This window comes from Rhinolophus hipposideros (genome assembly GCF_964194185.1).
Source record: "Rhinolophus hipposideros genome assembly, chromosome: 17".
Classification (NCBI taxonomy): Eukaryota; Metazoa; Chordata; class Mammalia; order Chiroptera; family Rhinolophidae; genus Rhinolophus; species Rhinolophus hipposideros.
This window is the reverse complement of record NC_138063.1, coordinates 52670200-52694194: the sequence shown is the minus strand read 5'-3', so window position 1 is coordinate 52694194 and position 23995 is coordinate 52670200. Positions and strand designations below refer to the sequence as shown.

General features: G+C 37.6%; 1 protein-coding gene across 1 annotated transcript in view; it reads left to right on the top strand.

Moving 5' to 3' along the window:
* Positions 1-23995, top strand: part of PIEZO2 (piezo type mechanosensitive ion channel component 2) — a 457095-nt gene that overhangs the window by 229584 nt on the left and 203516 nt on the right. The window lies entirely within an intron of this gene.

The window sequence follows — 23995 nt, the reverse complement described above, 5'->3', positions numbered from 1 at the left end:
TAATTCACCTCATATATTGTTCTCCAGTTCTAGTGCAGATAAATTTATATTTATATTGATAGCTTTCCAATTATTAAAATTATTAGATCCCATTATCAGCTTTAAGTGAAAGGCTGAGATTATGTCACTGTTAAGCATTTCTACACCTGCATCTCCCTCCCCCCCCAAAAAAAAAGACTCTTTATAACCTTGGAAAATGTAGAGGTAGGATCAATAAAGTTACTAAACCACCTTCCTTTGTAATTGAATAGCAGCATATCGGATCTCTCTGGTGGCATTTAGTGTCTTATATTGAACTTGCAATGTCAATACAGCTATTGAAAGAAAAGTAATTTTTTTACTCTAAAAGTAGATTTTGACTAGTTCTTTTCATCATATTGGAAAAGTTTTTGTGTGTATTGATCAAGCTGACAGACTGCTTAGAGAATATACAAGAAATAATAAAATACTTTAAAATGCATCATTTCTCCAAGTGAGAGATACTAAATCATCACCAGGCTGACGGTCATAGCATTTTTGTATCATTCTTTAATTGACTCAAAGATTTATTTACTTCTATATATACACTTCCACTCAATCAGCACCATCATTGTTGAGCCTCACAGAAAGTTCTCATCGTTAGTTGTTAAGGTGATTGGGGGAGCTTGGCTTGAATGGACACATCCCAGGGGCCAACTTACAACAAAAATGGAAAATCATGTGCAGTTTCACATCTTTTCCCAAAGAATCTTTCTCTTGATTCTTCTTTTATATTATGAAAAACATTAAACATACACAAAAGGACAGAAACAAACTGAATGTTTATATCCATTTCCCAGCTTCAGTAAGATTTTGTCATACTTGTTTTACCTTTTTGTTTTTTTTTTGGCTGAAATATTTTAAAGAAAATCTCAGACATCATGTCATTTTGTGCCTACATAGATCAGTATACATCTCTGAAAAAAAATGGATGTTTTTCTCCAGACTCATAATGCCACAATCATAGCAAATACAACTAACAGTACATCCTCAGCATCCATTATTGCCCAATCAATGTTTAAATTTCCTGGTCATCTAAAAAAATGGCAGCGTGCTACTAAAGCTCACACATTCCATTTCGATCTCTCCAGTCTCTTTATTTAGATGTTTTCCCCCAATTCCCTCCCAGCTTCAGTTTGTTTTTCTTCACATCGTTGACTTCTGAAGAAACCAGGTCAATTGTCTTATAGAATGTCTCACATTCTGGATTTGTTCATTTGTGGTATTGTTTTATTTGTTATTCTATTCCCCTATTTCACGTAAATTCAAATTGTTCCCTTTCAGTCATTGCAGACAACTTCATGTTGACTCTTTGTCCTTTTGACACAGGCCCACTGGTCTTGTATAGTTTCCATGTTTATAGCACAACCACATATACCAAGCCCATCCAGTATTCTGGACCTTTAGTCAGACATCCTGTAAGGAGCCCTTTGTACAATATTTCCAATTCAAGTATAATCTTACAGAATTTTTAACTTATTATATGCATATCATCTTTTCTTTTTCATTGAAAAATCTTAGCTCTTAACAAAACTTATTTCATCTTAATGTACGAGGTCTGACAATTAAGTTCGCAAACTCATCCTAGAAAAAGTGCTACATACCTCATTGCCGAGCATCATTAGGGTCACCTTTGAAGTACTCCCCTTGGAAAGCTATGCACCGACACCAGTGTTTAGTCCATCCTTCAAAACAATTTTGGAACTCTTTTCTGGAATGGCCATCAAAGCTGCCGTCATATTACCCTTGATGTCCTGAATGTCATCACAATGTCTTCCTTTCAATATTTCCTGTATCTTTGGGTAAGGAAAGAAGCCACTGGGAGCCAGATCAGGTGAGTATAGAGGGTGTTCCAACACAGTTGTTTACTGGCTAAAAACTCCCTCACAGACAGTGCTGTGTGAGCTGGTGCATTGTCGTGATGCAGGAACCAAGAATTGTTGGTGAAAAGTTCAGCTCGTTTTCATGTAACTTTTTCACGCAGACTTTTCAGCACTTCCAAATAGTAAACTTGGTTAACTGTTTGTCCAGTTGGTACAAATTCATAATGAATAATCCCTCTGATATCAAAAAACGTTAGCAACATGATTTTGACTCTTCATTTGGACTGACAGAACTTTTTTGATTGTGGAGAATTGACTGACTCCCATTGTGCACTTTGATGCTTTGTTTCAGGGTCATATTGGTACACCCATGTTTCATCACCAGTGATAACAGCCCAAAACGTCATCTTGCCTCTCAAAAAGGTCTTGGCAAATTTCAACTCTCCTTTTCTTTTGTTCATTGGTGAGCTCCTTCGGGACCATTTTTGCACATACCATTCTCATGCCAAGATTTTCAGTTAAGATTTTCCTAACTGTTTCTCTATTGATATCTACTTGGTCTGCTATGCTTCTCACAATTAGCTGATGATTTTGACACACAATTTGACAAATTTTTGTAATGTTTTCATCAGTTCTGCTCATTACTGGCTGCCCTGACCTCTCTTCATCAATGACACGTTCTCTTTCCTCAGAAAAATTTTTAATTCATTTGTACACTGCCATTTTCTTCATGGCATTATCTCTATAAACTTGGACTAACATGTCCCTGATTTCACTTCCGCTCTTGCCAAGTTTACTGAGAAATTTAATGTTTGTTCATTGCTCTAATTGAAGCTCAGACATTCTTGTGACAGCACACAAAATCATGTAACAACAATAATGAACACCACTCAGCAAGACACCGCCACACGTCGACATGAACACAGCTGTGAGACACTGATATACCAAGATTATGAAACCTTACTAAGCTGTTTGTACAGTGCTGCCAATGTAAGTGCATGGTGGCAAGTTTGTGAACTTAATTGTCAGACTTGTATATGTAATATTTTCAAAATAATATTAATATTATCACTAACAATAAGAGTACCGGATGAAGTTTAAAAATTTTTTATTGTGTTAATTTTATATTTTTAAGGATGTACGATCAAAAGAGTAAAAACTAAAGTTGCTTCAATTTTTTTCCTATGTGATCATGTCATAAATTTTATATATAATTTGGTTAATTTGTTTCAGAATTTTTTAAATTTCAAAAGACTTTTTCCTTTTGATTTAATTTTATTTTTGAATATGTAACATTTATCTCCAAGTACAAATTATATGACAAAGTTTATTCAGAGAAATATCACATTTATCCCTTTCCCTTGTGCCCTGTTCCTTCTTTTTTCTCTAGTTACCATGTTTATTACCTTTGGGTTTAACCTTCTGACGTTTACTTTTGCATAGGTAAGCTAATACTTATGTACTGGTATAGCTGTATCTTGCCCTGTCCTTGCATGAAGAGTGGCATATTACATACATTCTTTTGCACTTTGATGTTTTTCACTGAGACTATATCCTGGGGATCATTCTGCATTAGTAAATATATAGTTCACTTTATTAACCTGCAGAAGGCATTCCTTTGTGTGGATGAGCTAACACAAAGAATGAGATTGGTCAAATCAGGGCTTTTATACAGTATCAAACTTTGCTAATATTTCAAGGATACAAGTTGTTAAGAGATACTTGGTACTGCAGGGAGAAATCCAGGATATCCATATGACTCCTGGTCCTTCTTTTTGACCCCAGATCCATGTTCTCTGGCCCAGAGTGATAGATGAGGTTTCTAATGAGGTTTGCAGTTCCCTCATATATCAAGGAATATTTAATTTTGCAACATCCCCTGTTGTATATCTGAGAAATTTGAATAGCTAATGTGATACTCTCCAGGGAATCATGCCTCATAAATATATGGATTGAAGATTTATTTACTATAATAACCTAAACCAGGGATTTCCTGATTAAAGCATTCCATTGATGAGGGTTCTCTTCTGAGTAAAAAAAAAATCATTAAGCTGTTTGCCCAGTGATCTAGTTAATGTTTTCAAGGAGCCTAAACCAGGTCAATCACCTTCTTTCCCGATCCCCAGTGTCTCCTTGTCATCAGGAGGAAAATGGATCACAGGTCATTTGCTATAAATCTTTCTGTACCCTGTGAGTAGACATTTAGGCAGTTTCCAGTCTTTTGCTCTTGCTCCCCGCCCTCACCAAAAAAAAGTTGTAATAAATAACCTTGCACACACTTTCTTACCAGATATCTCAGGGATATGATCCCAAGTATAATCAAACAGTACATTCATAGGGAATGTTGTTAAATATTGCCAAGTTTTTCTCCCTAGTTTCAACAATTTTCACTCCCATCAGCAATGCATGACTGTAACTATTTTTTCAGAACCTTGCCAACAGAGAGTGTGCTGTCAAACTTGAGATTCTTGCCGATCTATTAGGTGAGAAATGGTATCTCAGTATCCTTTGAATTTACATTTATCTGGGTCATTTTTTTTTTTCATAGAGGAAAGGACAGGTGGATGCTCTTTGCTGTCTCCTAAGTGAAGCACTTTGGTGAAGAGCTTTTTTTAAGATGGTTAAGGATTCATTGATCGACAGGATGTGGCAATTGAAACATTTTCTTCCTAGCTTATGTGACCTTAACCTTGTGCTTCCTTGAATAATGACTTAATGAAAACAGCTACCATGTACCAAGCACTGTTAAATCATTTCTAGTCCATACAACAACCCCATAGACTAAGGATTGGCAAATTTTTACTGCCAAGGACACATAGTAAACGTTTCAGGTTTTATATTACAATTTCTATTGTAATCTCACTTTTGCCATTGTAGCAGAAAGCAACCATAGGTAATGGGTATGGCTGTGTTTCAGTACAACTTTATTTGCAAACAAATAGGCAGCTGGCACCAGGAGTTGGCTGCTGGCCATCATTGACAGACACTGTAGACTGGCTGCGATCTCTCAGGTAAAGAAACTCAAAGAAAATCAAGTAGTCTACCCATATAATCAGAGCCACTCATATTGACCTGCATTTAAGTAAAGGTTTTTCTAGTTTCAAAAACTAAGATTTTTACACCAAACCACACTAAATTCTTAAATTATAGGTCTCTTCTGTTTTGTGTTGTTTTATTTTTCCTATTCCTATAGCTCTGAGGGCATAGTTTCAAATCAGAGGTCTTATTGGCTGTTCTCTTTTTATGAATATTTTAAATAAAGCCAGACAGTATAAATTCTATATTACAATGCCTTCCTCAAATTGTTAAGTTTCAAAATAGATGTACAAATAAAAATATCATTAAAGAATATATCAAACGATATGCTTTATTTTTGAACTGTAGTATCAGTTTGGTGATTATTCTGATTTTTTTAGATATTACCTTAAAATGCCTTCCTGTGTTTTCCCATGTTGTCCCATGTTTTCTCATTTAAGGGCACAGGCTATTCTTTGCATTGCATCACGTATCTTAAAAATATAGAACAGATATTGATCTTTGAGATTATTATGCATTTATAGTTGCAAAGACTGTGTCAAGCAGTGCTGTTTAATATGGTTTTGCTTTTTTTCTTCTCAAGTTTAACCTTTTCTTTCTCTTAAAGGGAATTCCAATTATATCTTAAATGAAGCTATAAGGTTCTTTAGAGTAATTGTAAGAGATATTGATCACAATGTCCTTTGATGTTTGCCCATCAATCTGTTTGCTAGCAGATTATTTTAAAGTGTTCACATCTAAAGGAAAAGAACTGACTGAGGCAGCTAAACCTTCAAAGCTTTCTCCAAGGAGAAGAAAGCAAAGATGCCCTCTGTTGTACCTTTTGTAACTGAAAGGAAGACTAGGGATCTGCCCTGCCCACCCTCCTTGCTGTAACACTTCCCATGAGATAGTGTTCAGCGGCTCACTTTCTGGAAACTTTGTGATTATATGCATCGTTTCAGAATAAATGCTCATTGTCACAGTTTCTATGGCTGAATCAATGTGCTCACTTTGTAAACAATCACCCTGCCCCTCTGTGGGGGAGATCAGGAGTTTGTTCTAGGACTTCATTAAAGGACTGTGTTGTAATAGAGGAAGGACATATAGGTTCATATATCTTCAATGCTACCTCTAACACTCCCTTCCCACTCCTGGTGCTACAATATTGTTATCTACATAACAAAAGAAGACTCGGTTGTGTTCTGTTTGTTTTGTTTTCATTATAGAGGAAAAACTTTGTGCCTAATATATTTTGATATCAATCAGAAAGCTTAACTTTCTGTGCAGTTTGTAATTATAAATATTACCAAATCACAGCCATTCGTTAATCTAGGTTAAGGTGATGCAGATGGGCCTGACTTTGTAAATTCATTGATGTTCCGCATGTTTCTAAACAAGTGCATCCGCTAGAGAATGGCACAAATTCTCAGTGTTTCTCACTTATACAGAATCTGAAGAGGCCAGACAGCTCTACAGGGCAGCATCTGCATGTTGTGTCACTGGCTTCAGTTTGTGACACTTCTGTCTCAACACGATGTTTCTGAGTTTCCTTAAGCGTGGCAGGAGAGGTTGGAGAACTGCACCCTGGACCTTAAGTGTTTCAACCCGGAAGTGTCATTTGTTACTGCAGCTCACAGTTTAAGGTCCAAAGCTAGTGACCTTGCTAATTTATGAGGAAGGAGAGCTGTCACTCTGCCATGTATGCAGGAAGGGTACAAGAAGTAGAAATATCAGAAAGCTCTGGTAGTATCTACCACAACAAGCTTTGAGCAAGGTCTGAACATGGTTTTCTCTTACCAAAGCTACACTCTTCATCTGAGACAAAATATTTCAGCAAGTAAATAGGCCAGTGCATAGTAACCTGCCAACAGAAATAAAAGTCCCTGCTTTCTGGGAAATCTTATTGCTGTTTTGTTTTTTTTTTTTTTTTTTTTTTTTAAATAACAATCTTTTACTGATCTCTCACCCATTTTTAGTTACAAAGCAATGAAGTTATTCTTAATAAATCTACATAATCAGCACAGTACCTCAGATTACATCATTATTAACAATATTGTACAAGATTTTATTTAATGCTCTACTTGCATTGTAGAATGAAATAGCTTGCCTCTTCAATGAATATTTTAAAATATAAATCACACTGAAAACAGCCTGTGATGAAACACAAATGTTCCTAGGATTTTTTTTACCCTGTGTAGACATAATTCAAAAGGCAAGGCTTTGTCTTCTGCAAGGCTGAGCAGCCTTCACAGCCTGTCTGTCATCATGTTTGTACCCCTGCTTCTATTCCATGGAGAGCTGCCACCCACCTTTCAAGTTTTAGACGTTATTGCTCTTGTGAAATCTTTTCTTTACTCTCAGAACTCCCACCTCTTCTTGTAACATGTTTTATATTCCTCTATTGTGGTACGGGACATACTGTGTTGAAACTTTTCTCCTGTGTCTCTCCTCCTTTGGGACATGAATGATCAGTCTGTCTATTTTTTTTTTTTTTTAAGATTTTATTGGGGAAGGGGAACAGGGCTTTATTGGGGAACAGTGTGTACTTCCAGGACTTTTTTTTTTTTTCCAAGTCAAGTTGTTGTCCTTTCAGTCTTAGTTGTGGAGAGAGCAGCTCAGCTCCAGGTCCAGTTGCCATTGCTGCTGCAGGGGGCACAGCCCACCATCCCTTGCGGGAGTCGAAACTGGCAACCTTGTGGTTGAGAGGACGCTCTCCAACCAACTGAGCCATCCGGGAGCTCAGCGGCAGCTCAGCTCAAGGTGCCGTGTTCAGTTTTAGTTGGAGGCGCTGCCCACCATCCCTTGCCAGAGTCGAGGAATCGAACTGGCAACCTTGTGGCTGAGAGCCCACTGGCCCACATGGGAATCGAACCGGCAGCCTTCGGAGTTAGGAGCATGGAGCTCCAACCGCGTGAGCCACCGGCCCGAGATCAGGCTGACTTGATACAGTGGTGCCTAGCACTGCCTGGCATGTGCTAGCTCATCAGACATATGCTGGGTACTTGACTGAGTCCTTGATGGGGAAGCATACATGGATTTGGTTGTAGAGTGCTTGTGAAAGAGCGGGCTTCGGGGAAAGGAAAGAGACCAGGACCCAACATCTTTTTATCACTGCACAGCAGCTGGTAGGACAATAAGGCAGCCGGCAGCTGGAGCTGACTCACCGCTAACAGTATAGGGAGGAAGAAGTGGCTTTATTCTGTGTGTCAGTGTGAACAAGTACTTAATTCAATGACCTTCATATCACAACAGAATATTTCTGAGTCTATCTTCTCAAAACGACTGAGTCTAATGTTTTGAGCTTGGCATTGGCTGTTCCCCATGACAGGATCCCTATAGTAAGATCAAGAGCGCCATGGGGACAGGGGCTGTGTGTGTCTTGTTAACTGAGGCACCTTGCACCTAACCCACTTAGATGACCAAAGTGAAATGATTGAATAAAGGAAGACATGAGTGAGGAACTGATTCTGTGGCAACAGAATCAGAGAAGGGCTTAGCAAATGTTTCTGTACCGTGTTTCATGGCTTTCCCTCATCCTTACCTATAATTCTCTCCAGGAAACTGCTGTTGTTCATTCCCAACCCCCACCTCCTTCTAAAAATTCCCCAAACCCCACTGACCATCACCCCTCTGGGTCCTTCTTCTGTCTTCCCATCCCCTCCTGTCTTCAATCAGAATAAAGCCACCAGATGTGTTCATAATCTTGAATGTACTTGCTAGTGTCTTATGTTAGCCCTATGCTTCTGAGGGCAGGACATATGTTTTGCCATCTTACAAACTCTAGTGCCAGCCCAGGGACTGGCAAATAATAGACATTTAATAAATGTTTGATAAATAAATACCCTTTTATATAAATATTAATGTGACATTTCTCTGTTGACACAGCCCCTACTTTTACGGAATATACCCTTCTTGATAAAGTTTAGTTTTTATTAGCTTTTTCCTTTGGAAAATGAATTGATTCTTTGAAAATTTAAGGCCAATTTTTAAATTATTTTATGTCCTCCAACTTAGTGTTTACCTCACTAGCTGTGTAATTGATATTCATGACGATTCTTTAGGTAATGTTATATAAAATATTGAGAAATAATGAAAAGCTAGACTCCAACGATGGTTTTATGATATGCTTTTCTATATGAAAACTTACATATTTTGCCGTGTATAATGTGCACCTTTTTACCCAAATTTGTGAAGGAAAAATAAGGATGCACATTATACATGGGTAGTACTAATTCTGTACCTATTGGGGGTGCCAAAAATAATGGACACAAGTGAACACTTTGGTCAATGTTGCTCAAGCATACTTCTCAGTAATCAGAAGTGTCTGGACACCAATGATAACCACTTTGAGCAACTTCTTGTACTTGCAGAAGTCAAATGAGACTTGTATTCATCTTTTGTTATTGGTATATATTGAGTATTACAATTTTAATAGTTTTTTCTTTTCTTAAAATTTGTATACATTTTTTGGCACCCTCTATTTTTGGCACCCTCTATATATAAATGTTTTTAATTCTTTTATTTATGCTTATGAGTTAAAAGTGTAACTCTAGAAATCAATAGCAATACCCATATGCAAAATAATACCCTGGGATATGACAATCGGCTTTGTTGAATTTACTATGGATTTGCAACGATGAAGATTTCTTGCCCTTCTATGATGTGCAGATATCGTAAATTTGTTACCAGTACATAAAATTTCTTGTCCCTTGTATCTGTTCTTGTATTTTGTAATTATTTGTTACTTAAAATTTCTTGTACCATAATGTTAAAAAATAAATGCTAAAATTTCTTTATAATACAAAAAACAAGTACCTAAAAGTAAACAAATAAAAATTTGAATTAAAAAAATTAAAACAATATATTTTTTCCCCTGAAAATTTGGGCCAAAAACATGGGTGTGCATCACACATGGGAGTGCAGTTATACACGGCAAAATATGGTATATTCAAGAAATGAGATGGTTAAGTGAAATCAATTGTGATGTCAACAAACATATTAATTTCTATAGTTACTACTATAGTTTTCTGAGGTTGCTGTTAAGTTTATAAGTCTGTAGGATAAAATGGATAATTTGAATACCTGTCTATTTATGTCAAGGCAGTTGTTTCTTTATATTGCCTCTCTGAGAAGCATACAGAAAGGAAAAAACATTAAACTCAAAAATCATACCATTACTCTAATCTTGTGGTCTATGGAGCCAAGCAAAGAAAATCTTAGTTGGGAATTTAGTAATGTGTTATCAAACTTGTAACTTATAAGTCCACAATATTTTTGGATATACAGGTGTACAGTACAGGTTTCTTGATTAAATTATTTATGTTGTTGGCTTCTTGAAAGCTGAGCTTCTAAATGCTTCATTCTTTCAGACTACATATAAACATTCCTGGAAATGTTATCAAGTTCTTCTAAAAATTATGATATAAAATATTTGTCAAAGTAACTTATATTCAGGAAATGACTAGAAAAAAAGGAAGTTTCTATATTTTGTTGTTTAAAAATTAAGCCCAACTTATTTGTTTATTCATTTATTTGAACATTTTCCAACTTCTGCCCTATGTCCACTCCTGGACAAGATTTGAGTTTTCAAATGAACATGACAGGGGAAAGGAACTTAGATTTGTGAAAAACCTATCTTACGCTGGCCTCTCTGTTAAGTATTTTGCTTATCTGATTAATTTACTTCTCACAACATTCTAGAGTCTGATTCCTCTGACTTACATAAACAAGGGCTCTTAAGGTGTTTGCTCAGATTGGACATAAACCACTTCTGTTTACTTTCAGTTATGTAAGCAGGTCATGTGGTCAATTACAAGGTCTATGGGCAGAGAAGCATGATCCTCCAATGGAATGCTCTATAAGTCACAGGGGAATGGCCAGGGACATATATGCTATTGTTACAGGGAAGGGGAATGTCTAGTTGGAAGAAGTGACATGACCTACGCTTGCGATCCCATTTTACAAATAAACTAAGTAAAATCAGAGTGGTTAAGTATTTTACTCAATATACACAGCTAGTGAGTATCAAAGGCAAAATGTGAATTCAGTTTTATGTGACTCTACCTTCCATTTATTCACAGTCCACCATGTCAGCATTTATGATGATTCATGTCAATAAGCATTTATTGAACACACATTATTATAATTATGCTAGAGGCTGTCGGTAAGGGGTTGGGGAGATGCAATCATGGTCTTATAGAAGATACCAATATGTAAATATAAAATATAATGCACTGAATTCATGCTACCATTTAGTGAAATCATTTGAAAATATTTTTTGAGAAGCTACTATGTACCAGGTACTGTTACAATAATATATGCAGAATGGAGGCAATAAATGATGGGTCAATGGGCATGTGTATGTGGGAGGAGGTTGAGATGAGGCTTGACTGCCTAGTTGAGGAGAAAGGGGGAGTTATCTGTAAAAGCTTGACTTCAGGGACTGCCTGGGCAGAGTTCTGAAGAATGATTACATTGGAGTCTATTGGATGAGGGCACAAATGAGAACAGAAATGATACTGAGAATGGGATGAAAAACTTATCTGGGAGTACTTTACAGACAATGCCAATAAGTGTGGATTTTATCTAACTGTGTTGGGAGCCATTGAAGGATATAAAACTCGGGGAAAATATTGTTAGGTGTGCGTCTAAAAATGTCAGTGGGCAACAATTTAGACCAGAAGTTGGCTTAGATGAGCTAGAAGATCAGCCAGAAAGCACTGCAATAGTTCAAGAGCGTGATTGCAGATGTCTGACCCAAGGCAGTAACAGTTAAATATGATAGAGAGGAGGTATACAAAATGTGTTGCAGGAAGTAAAATTTGAAGTTACAACTTGGTGAATGATTGGACGTAGGTGTGTAGGAGAAGAAAGATTCTGGAATGGGCCACACCCAACCAAATTCTACCCAATAGCTGCTGCTGTCTCCCAATCTAGTGCCTGAAGCTCCATGCTTCTCTGCCTGAGGGCTTTCCCTAGTTCCTTGGAAATTTGCTTTATCTAGGAGCAGGGCAACCTGAAAGAGCCTGAAATGAAAGCCTCAGAAGCATCAGTGAGCAACAGAAGTAAGTGGATAGATGCAGTAGCTGCCTAGTCAATCTCTTGGACAATCCAAAGCATATTCATAGGGTTCTGCAAAAGCTTTCTAGGAACTCCTTACAACAGTGACCCATTAACAGGACACCTCTGTGGGCTTCTCTCTCTTTCCCATCCCTCTTTGTCACATTCTCTTGCTTGTAGTACTTTCCAAGACGGCTTCACAAGTAAACCACCTTGCATCCAAGGACCTGAACTAAGATACCAGTACTAAACTGTCGTGACTGATGCTCAACCAAAAAACTTGAATTCTAGTTTTATCTTTTTCATGGACTTATTCTATGAAAGTATGAAATGACACCATTTTATTTATAATACTATTATTTTGATCAACAATTACGAACCTTTAGAAATTTTTGGTTCATGGTTCACAACCCTTTTTTGCTGGGTCAGGTGTCATATCTCACATACATAGAAAATCCAATGAAAGTAATAAGCTCACTTTCCAGAAAAAAATACATACATGAACATAAACACAAATGTTACATGCATCTTCAGGGGACTCAAAGAGCCTCTGAAACACAATTCAGGCCACGGACATCAGTTAAAAAGATCTATTTTAGATAAACACATCAATATATTTTTTCTCAAATTATAAAATCTAAAAATATTCATCTCCCTGGTTTAATTACCTGAAGCAAATGAGCAATAGGAGTTAAACTTGGGTCACAAAATCATGCAATTGGAGAGCTCCACCAAACCTAGAGAGAACCTCTTTCTTCTTTTGCATGTGCTTACTTGGCGGCAGAGAGAAATTAAGCAGAAGAACTGGAAATTAGATTGTTTTTATTGGGATTGGTCAAAATCCAGATCCGAATTTACATTTAATAAATTCAATGAGATAGAATTTTATCACTAATTAATTTGTTTTGCCACCATTTAATAAGAATAATTAATGAATAATGACAATAATAATAGTCCACCAAGCACTACAGACAATATTGTTTATGTGTCATCACTATTAAACTTTTCAACAATCTGAAGTAGCTGTCAGCCCTATCCTAGTTTATGGGTATAGAAATCAAGGCTCAGAGCCCCTCCACCCAGTGATTATCGGGGCTTATAAGAACAGGAGTCCCCCCTTCCCAGAGGGGGATGTGTTCCCAGACTCTCAATGGATGCCTGAAACCACAGATAGTACTGAACCCTATATGCACTATGTTTTTTTGCTATACATACATACCTTTTCACTTAAAGGGAGATCTTTACAGCTTCTCTTTGGATATTCGAATTGCCAGCATCACTACTCTTTCACTTTGCGGCCATTATTTAGTAAAATAAGGGTGACTTAAAACTCAGACACTATGATGCCGTGACAGTGCGTCTGCTAACTGAGACGGCTACTAAGTGACTAAGGAGCTGGAAGCGTGTACAGTGTAGAGACACTGGACAAAAGGTATGATTCAGGTCCCAAGTGGGACAGCACGAGATTTCATCACGCTCGTCAGAATGGCATGAAATTTAAAATTTACTAGTTGTTTATTTCTGGAATATTCCATTTAATATTTTCAAGCCATGATTGACTTTGTGTGACTGAAACTGTGAAAAATGAAACTAGATAAGGGGGACAAGTGTAGTAAACAGATTTAAACTCTGAACACCATTCAACCTACTTTTTTGCCTTAGGTCGTAGGGACAGCTTTTGAAAATATCGCCCTTTACTTTAAATTCCCGCTAGGGTGTGTGTGTGTGTTTTGTATATTAACAAAAAAATACATGATTCGTATTTCCTGTTTCACATCCTTCTACAGCTCATACACAGTCCAGAAACCTTGCTTATCATACTATGAAGGCTCAGTAGAGACCCCTGAGGCTCAAAGAAGTGACTCTTATGGTGAAAGCATTTGCAGCAATTCTATGGCTACACTCTTCTTATAAAACAAAAGAAACACATAAGCTCCTTTTGCCTTAATAAGCAACCTTGGAAAAATACCAGAGAATCAGATGGAGTTAATTCTTCCTGTATCACACCAGCATTCTTTGGCATTTGCTGAGCTTTTGCTAAAACCAAAATTCAGTTTTCTCAAACAAGAGTAGTGTGCCTATATCAAATATTCTTTGGCACTAATGGATTTTGTTTTGTTTTGTTTTTTGATAAATCTTTTTCTCTCCCTTGCTTGTTTCAAAAATTAGAATGAAGCACAACAGTACTAAGTAATAATATTGCTTTTCATAAGCAGGTATCCAGGAAACTCAGATTTTTGCTAGTGGCTGACTAGAGCACTCAGTTAAAAGCATGTGAGGCAAAAATGAATGCTGGGGTCAGGTAGGAGAGATGTCTGTCCTGGGTGGACGGTGGCAGGGGAAGCACATCTGCCTTCATTTTCTATTCCCAGTGAGACTGTGAACTTTGCCAGAGTGACCATCCTCATATCCCCAGCCTAGTGTCGGGTTATGTCAATGTTTGGGATCAAAATGTGTATACCAAAGATTTGCAAGGATGTGGTGGCAAGCCTTGCCCTTTAGCACCATTAGAGAAATGGCTGTGTTAGGACTAAGACCAACTGAATGATTTTATCGTTAGTCCAAATAAAGCACTGGCTGACAAAATAAAGCTGTCAGATGACCAGAACTCTGATTTAGATTTAATTTAAAACAGTTGTTATGATATAGCAACATGGCATCATAAGATAGTAGATAGAGGTTTCATTTATTCTTGCTACAAGCACTTATTAAGTGCTGTCTTAGGCTGTTCAGGCGGCTGTAACAAAATACCACAGACTGGGTGGCTTAAACAACAAACATTTATTTCTCACAGTTCTAGAGGCAGGGAAGTCCAAGATGAAGCCAGTAGTAGTGTATAGTGAAGAATTGCTTCTTGGTTCATGGATAGCCATCTTTTCACTGTGTCCTCATATGGAAGAAAGAAAGCAGACGAGCTCTCTTGGGTCTCTTTTTATAAGGGCGCTAATCCCATCATGAGGGAACCTAATGCCCTAATCACTTCCCAAAGCCCCATCCCCTAATACCATTACATTAGGGGTTAGGATTTCAACATGATATTGAGGAGACTCAAATATCAGTTCAGAACAAGTGCCTATAACTTCCACACCATCAGAAAAAAAGTTAGAAGATCTTATATCTGAGGCTTTTTCCATTTATGTGATATGATATAATCACTCTCATTGAACTTCTCTCATACAATTGATCAAGTTTGCGATTTACTTTGATTTGCCAAAATATCTTGTGTATACTTGAAACACAAATTAAAAGCTATAGATTAATATATGTATGTGTGTGTGTAACAAAATAGGTGATTTACATTTCTTAAGCTGTTGAGAGCTTTACCTAGGACTTTGGCTTCTAACTTGGAAAGTAATTAGTTTAACCTTTTTTTATTCAAGCATAGTTGACATCATTTAATAAGTATTTGGTGAACAGATCTATTTTTCTTCTAGAAAAAAAGATGTAATCTTCCATTAAACTCCTTTCCTTTCAAAACATAGCTGGAATAAAAAATGTTCTGATTTGTAATCTCCGTCTTTGCTAAATTGGGTCATTATGACTAATATAAATGTTTGAGTTAATGAATGATAAAGATCAGGTCCTACAGAGAACGGTGAATTCTTGAACTAAACACCTGAATCTCCAGGTGGTTACCTTGGCACTTTGCTCTACACAAAATTAGAGGTACCAGCAGGAACAGTTTAGATTTCATTAGTGACATGACCAGATGAACTGGATAATATGTCACTTAATGACTTCAAGTCTTGGTGTAGACAGCATAATGAATAATAGACAGGAAACTCGTGCTGTTTGATGTGGAGGTAAAATGTGGATGCTGAGTCTAGAAGATGGTATACTTTGCAGACTTGTGCTAGTGCTCAGATACAAGTGTAGGGTTCAGATTTCTTCTGTTATTTTGCCTCTTACTACAAGTCTAAAATTAGTTCTTTCGTAGCTCTAACTACTATAGAATGTCTTTTCTATAGCTCAGCCGGTTAAACATTTTAGCTAGGGACGAAGACATTATTGTTTGGATAAAGTGAAAGTTTCTATTAGGCATATTTCATAGATACTGTGGGAGTTTTCAGTCAGGATCTCTGGAAATGCGTTATCCTGGATAACCAAAGTGAAAACAATTCCTTCTGGCTCTTCCTTTTCCTGATCTATTTTTATACATACACGCAAGCACACAAACCTGTCTAAATTTACACAGAAAGTCTGACGTAGCAATTAGAGTATTGCACCATTTCTACAGCCTGCCGTGTTTGCCTGAAAATAAGACCTCGCCAGATAATCAGCTCTAATGTGTCTTTTGGAGAAAAAAATAATATAAGACCCTGTCTTATTTTACTATAAGACTGGATATGATATGATATGATATGATATGATATGATATGATGTGATGTGATGTGATGTGATGTGATATGATATGATATGATATGATATGATATGATATGACATGATATGATATATGATACTGGGTCTTATATTACTTTTTGTTCCACAAAACATGTTAGAGCTGATTGTCCAACAAGGTCTTATTTTCGGAGAAACACGGTAGTAGTTTCATTCACAAAGGTAACCTACAAAGGAAGATTCAAAGAGGTTAAGTAACTTCTTTACACATGAGGGCTTCCTGATTGTAAAGCCTGAGTTCCTTCTCTTTGCTGCTACACTGGGTGCACCTACACTGGGTGCAATCCTGTTGCCAGAGAGGTGATTCTGCATAAATATCATTGGCTGTGTTCTCTGCCTCTCTGCCTTTCCTGGCCTCAGTTTATTGCATCACTTGTTGCTTAGAGACCCAGGGAAGTTTTGATCAGGCAGGACTCTTAAGCTTCAGATGCCTATGCAAACCTTTTCTTCTGGCCCTCTTCTTGGTTCACTCTCATACTGCACTGATATATGCATATGAGACAAACTCCTTCCTCTGAAAGGTCCTGATGTCCACTCCCTTCTTGCAACACACTTCCTATGATCATTTCTTAGGGTTAGGCCCACCTTAGTGTTCCTTCCTGCTAGACAGGAAAACTAAATTATGTTTACTAAAACGTAGTTATAATGAAATCGTTAACTTCTCTACTGAATTAATTTCAAGGTCCTCAACCTAATGTTGAAAACTCTTCCAAATTCAGTCCCCACCCACATGTCCAATCAAATTGTCTCTCACTAGTTTCTTCTGCGCACATTTTAAGTTTGTTGATAATTGGAGACTAAATTCACCCCACACTTTCTAGCCTCTATTTCTATCTAGAACATCTAGTGCATCATGCCTTATTGTCAAAAAAATGCCATTTATAGGCATCTCTCTTGTATCACTTCATCCCATTCTGACACCTCTCTGTCCTGATTTTACACATATATATTTCCTTTAGGTAAAAATTTTACGTTTCAGATAGCATCCATGCCAAAATGGAGTACTATATTAATGACTGAGGGCTTAGCACAATGCCATATTTAAAGCAGTCACAAAATAACATTTGTTGCACTGAATTTCATGGACAGTTTGTAAGCTAGAACTTTATCTAAAAAGTGTTTCATCTTCATAACTAAGAAGAACTTTCAGAATTTTTATCAGCCTACCTGAACATCATTCTATAGGAGGAAAAGCTTTAAAGATAAATTATTTTATGAAGATTGAGATTGATGTCTTCCTATGGAAGGAGAGTAGTTTAGAAATACTTAAATCATTTTATTACATAAATGAGTTGTTGTTTTCATTTCAGAAGGACCATATAACGTAATTATAATTTGTTGGTAACACAGATTATATTTTTTCTTTGACGGTAAGAATGCCATTTCAGAAGTCATCCATTTACCTTGAATTATGTATTTAAAGTAATTGGAAATGAAAACAAAAACATGAATGTTATTCTAGTAGCAAACACATAGAAATAATCATGGCTGTCAGAGGAAGCAGTGATATTAAGTATTTTCAGTTTTTCACATGAGGATCTTAGGAATTGGGAATCAATACTGCATCATTCTATTGCTGCAATAAATTAGGAGTGGCTTGTCTTATCCTGAAAGGTTGAGAGATTTAAAAAAAAAAATTTTTTTCTGCTGAAATAGTGCAGAAGTGCAATATCAGAAAACCAAATAATTCTGAAACCCAGCCTCCCATAACTCTTGTTGGCACAGTAGGTGGTAAGCAAACAACATAAACCATCTCTTCAGACATGACGTGGAGGTTAACTAACACAGCAAAGCAGATAACTAGCATCATATATTTCTGCCCTCATCTCTTGGACAATAACACACCTGAGAGAGTGTCATCCACAGAGCAAATGGAAAATGCTGATCAATTAATGAGTCAATAGCACAGGGAAGTATGAACATTAAATGAGAGAAGTTGGAGAAGCCTCAGAGAGAGCTTCAAATGGCTTGTACCGGATGCTGTTCATTGACCTGCTCGCCATAAACAGAGAGGAAATTGTTTTCACTTGGTCATCATGAGAAATGTTTGGGTTTGAAGTCTTCTCTGCACTCCACTCTGACTGATGAAATATATTTACTTAGAAATCCACACAGATAATCAAATTCCATGCTAGAATGAATGTAATTTCAGTGAATTTGCTAGTGTTTTGTATCAGAACAATAATGGATTTAGACTGCCTTCTGGGGAGACTAACGATGCCCTTGTCCTTAGAAATCTGAAACCAAATGCTCAGGCTTTGCCCCCAATTGTTGGGTGGTCACCAGCCCTTTCCAGAAAACAGGTGTTTAACTTCTCGAAGGAAAATGGTGGTAAGATATGAATGTTGTTCTCTTTGACTCATTCATTACTAGAATACATAGGCTGAGTGGTTATTGTTTATCTATAACACCACTTCCCCTTACCCCAAAAATGCTGGTATGTTTTGCAAGTCATTCACACATTGCCCTGAGTTGCTTTTAGCGAAGAACTAACTAACTAACTAACTAGCTAACTAACTAAATACACAAAAAAACAAAAAACCCACAACATCTGATGCTGAGATGCATCAGGTAGAGATAAAACCTATGAGTCCAAGGAAGCATGCTCATTCTAGTGAGTAACAACACTAAAATTTGTTTCCTACTGTAACCATCTGATTTAGGCATCCCATAATCGCCCAGTCCCACTCAGGCCTTGACTCTGCACACGTATGAGGTTGGACAATTAAGTTCAAACTCATCCTAGAAAAAGTGCTACATCCCCCATTGCTGAATATCACTATGGTCACCTTGGAAGTACTCCCCTGGGGAAGCTATGCACCGATCCAGCGTCTAGTCCACCCTTCAAAGCAATTTGGGAACTCTTTTCCTGGAATGGCCATCAGAGCTGCCGCTGTATTACCCTTGATGTCCTGAATGTCACCAAAATGTCCTCCTTTCAATATTTCCTTTATCTTTGGGTAAAGAAAGAAGTCACTGGGAGCCAGATCAGGTGAGTAGGGAGGGTGTTCCAATACAGTTATTTGTTGACTGGCTAAAAACTCCCCCACAGATAGTGCTGTGTGAGCTGGTGCATTGTTGTGATGCAAGAGCCACGACATTGTTGGCAAATTTGTTGGCAAAAAGTTCAGGTCATCTAACTTTTTCACGCAGCCTTTCAGCACTTCCAAATAGTAAATTTGGTTAACTATTTGTCCAGTTGGTACAAACTCATAATGAACAATTCCTCTGATATCAAAAAAGGTTAGCAACATTGTAACAAGTTCTCGAACTTAATTGTCAGACCTCATATTTGACCAACAGCACCATCCACCTGGCATCCTGTCCTGTTGGTAGCTCTGGTGTGGGAGCTGAGCAGCCTTAGAAGGGTATTAACTTTCTCTACCAAACTAGCCAGGAGTATCCCAGAACTGGTGGCTTGTAAACACCTGGAGGACACACGTCCTCTCTAGGCAAAAAATAGCTGACTGAGGCTTCAAGAAGGAGGAGACACCAGGTAGAAGCATGAGCCATACTCTTTTCTCTATTAGAGAATTTCCTCTCAGCAAGGAGGGGAAGGGATTGTAGAATCTACAGACATATGGCATTAAAATGCCTGTGTACCAGGAGGAAGCTCTAGGGCCAGCACAGTGCCTAGCACTTAGTAGGCACTCAAAAAATATTTAATTGAGGAGCTTGTTAAATTGCATGGTAAAAGGAGAACTTCATTACAGCATAAACAACTGTTACTGAACATTCAGTCTCACCAAATTAATTAACTATAAAAAATTATGATTTCTTGTACCATCCAATAAAGAAGTATTTGTTATGTAAATACCTCATACACAGCAGTGAGGTAGGCATAAAGACAGTGGGAAAGAACCATAAGAAATGTTCTCATTCTGAATCACTCACCTGTTCTCAAACAGACAGCCAAAGGCTCAGTGTCACACGGACAACATAATGCTCTCCATAGGCATGGACAGGAAAGGAGAAACCTAATATGGAAAGCTGATTTCCTCTTGGTGAATCAAAGGGGTTTAGTATTTACACAGGGAGAGGGGAGAGTGTGTGAAGGACAGTGACAGGAGCAAAACAGGGGTGGACATGACCACCAGGAGCATCAGTGAGAAATCTGGCCTGGCTACAGCAGAGGACATGTATCCTGAAAATAGGAGAGCAAGACACTGTTCAAATTTGTAGGCAAACAAATCTCAATAGCCACAGCTTACTCTATGGATATTTATTTTGTTTACTTATTATCATTTTTTTAAAGTGAATCTTTGTTTAGAAGAAAGTCCCTCAATACCTAGTCATAATCCCATAAATCAGTGATTTTGTAATAGGTCTTGAACTAGTAAAACATAATTTCCCAGAATTTCAAGCAAAGGGATTCGCAAAAGAAACTGTTTCCTCTACATCCAGCATTGTTAATTTTATCCTTGCCATAAATTTTTCTACTAGGGAAATCCCCTAGGAGAAGAAGCCAAGGAGGCAGCTTCTGGGGAAATATCATAGTGAAATACTCAAGGACCTTTGGGATCATCTTTCTCTATGAATGTTGAGATGTCACAGAACTATGTCTACCATTTAGTACATTTTTGGTGTTATTTTCAACAGTTACTTCTTTACAGATGCAACTTGTTTAAACATGACATTTGTTATCGAGTACTTGTGTTGTCTCTTCATTTACATTGTCTGAGATTTTAGCTTTCCTCTCTAGTTCTTCTCTATCAATCTAGATTTAGATTGCCTTTGTCATTTCTTTCTGGATTACTTCATGGTTCCCTCAATATCTCTCTCTTTCTCTCTCTTTCTCTCTCTCTCTCTCTCAGTATCTCTCTCAATCAACCTCTCTCTCATCAGCTTAATTGAGGTTTAATTTATATTTGTGAGTTTGACATATATATGTGTGTGTGTATATATATATACTCATATAACCAACACCACATTCAAAATACATATCTTCATTGTTCCAGAAAATCTCTGCCCCTTTGTAGTCAATCCTCTTCCCACGTTTCCAGCCTCAGACAACCACTGATCTGATTTTTGTTTCTATGGTTTTACCTTTTCTAGGTTTTCATATGAATGGACTCATAGAGTATGTAGGCTTTTGTATCTGGTTTCTTTCACTTAGCATGATGCTTTTAGGTTCATCCATAGAGTGGAAGTATCCTTACTTATTTGCTTTTTATTGCTAATAGTATTTCATTGTGTAGATCACTACAATTATCCATTGACCAGTTGGTAGATGTTTGGGTTGCTTTCAGTTTTTAGTGATTATCAATAAAGATGCTATAAACATTTGCATATAGGTCTTTGTGTGGACATATAGTCTTGTTTCTCTTACACCAGGAGTCTCTTAATTCAGTAGTCTGCCTTTAGTCTGCTTGTCAGTTAATGATCCCATATTACTTGAAATGCTTGCTGAACAAACTTTTGAAAACTAAATCATATTTTAACTGCATGGGAAGTATATTTAGATATATTTTTTGTTGATTCAATTTGAGGTGTAGGCCATCACACCACAATTTGTGCTTTACAAAATTATTTTTTCATTTCTCGGATTTGCCTGACCTGAACTCACCTGGTAAATGAAGAGAGACTATCGTAGTGTGTAGTGTCCCAAGTGTGTGTTCTTGGATGACACCACTGCCCTAGTGCCTGATGCCAGTATTATAGCATATATTGAGAGATGCTTTTCTGATATCTGGAAAAGTATGAATTTTGAAATACATTTGGCTCTGAGAGATTTGAAGAAAGGAATTGTATTATCTTCCTCTGTGCCCAACGCAACTGCCCTACCTGTTCGGTAGAACAGAGTTGTGCTAGAGAATGAATTTTAAGCTCTTCTTACTCTGACCACACAAGTACACTTTATGTCATGATCTAGTACAACACAAATATATTGTTTCAAAAAACAGTAGCTACTCTTACCTCATGCAATGTACTCCTATATTTTTTGTTCAATTTTATTCTACTATGTTTTATGAAAAAGAAAATGCTGGTGGATGGCCACTAAATTTATTTTATAATAAACTAGTCATAACCTGCAGTTGGGAAAACACTGAGCAGCAGGGTAACGTGCAGCATGATATACAATAAGCTAGGAAGCAGATTAGAAGTTTATCCCTGTTTTAGCTGCTTACTCTGAGTTATTCCCTGCAATGATGACAAATGCTGTCTTTTATCACTGTTCCATCGACAAAGGAGAGCTGCTGTGCCTCAGAAATATGTGCATGAATTAGATTCGTAACCCTCACACTTCAGATCAAGCAAATACAGATGCCATGACTGTGTGTCTTCCAAGAACCTGGAGTAAATCACCGACCTCCAGAGCGTGGGTGGTAGTTCAGATAGAATAGATTTTACTTGCTTCCCATTTTGCAGTAATTCACAAGACTTCTAGAGAATTATAAGTCAATTAGAGAATTACAATTGGAGCATGTCATTCAGGGTTTTCGGGGAGCACAATTGCTCTGTTATGAGATAAAGAATTTATTTCAGGTGTGGAATCTAAAGAACAAAATAAATGAATAAATAGAACAGAAATAGACTCATAGATACAGAGAACAAACTGATAGTTGCCAGATGGGGGGGGGGGTGGGAGGCACGGTGAAAAAGGTAAAGGGATTAGAAGTACAAATTGGTAGTTACAAAATAGTCATGAGGATGTAAAGTAAAGCCTAGAGAATATAGTCAAAAATATGGTAATAACTATGTACAGTGCCACCATTTTCTTGCTAGCCCCCATTTTCTACTAGCGTAGCCACAGCAGTTATATTAGTGGCCAATGTCCCCACATGGTCTTAGAGAGGGGAAGGGTTGGAAGCAGAGTGTGGGGACAGAGCCCCAGAGAGCTGTTTCCAGGCTCTCGCCCTCACATGGAAAGGTGCTGGCTCAGGTAGTAAATGGCCATGAACTGTGATTGGATGGCCATCAGCTGTGGCTAGTTGGCCGTCAGCTGTAACCAGTGAGCCATTGGCCACTAATATAACTGCTGTGGCTACGCTAGTAGAAAATGGGGGCTAGCTAGCAAGCGCGGGTTGCAGTTAGCACGGTGGAGTGTGGGTTGTGGATTGCAGAGAAGTGGACAGCAAGTTGCAGATAGTGTGGCTCCTGCTTCCTGTGTCTCCAACCCAGCCGCCAGAGAGAATGTAGTGATATGACTCCCCTATCTATGGCTCTGTGGGTGTTCCTTTTTGGCCTCACCATATCCTGTGTTCTTGTGTGGGGAGCGGGACCAGAGACCCCGCGTGACTCTCTGCATGACACAGAGGAAATAAGCAATGGGTCTGAAAAACTTACTGTATCAAAAAGTAGGAACATGCTTAATGAATGATAAGGACAGGTCACAGGAGCCAAATCAGGGGCAATCTGAATATCAAGATAAATAATGATTTAGTAAAATAGGAATTCGTGGATCCACACTGATATATGTTAGCAAAATACGTAGTTAATTGGATATAAGGAGAAGTGCTTGCTTTAAGTAGAACACCAATTAAAAATGATGGACATAGTTAATCACCAGGCAGGAATAATCAATGATGGCTAAGACTGACAGATGGAGGTTTGACAAGGAATAGCATATTGATGTAATTTTGTAATATCTCCCCTCACAAAATATGAACATAATACAAAGGGGATAATGGTGACATAGCAGAGAAAGGTGGCACACACCATCTGACCAAGTAACGTGT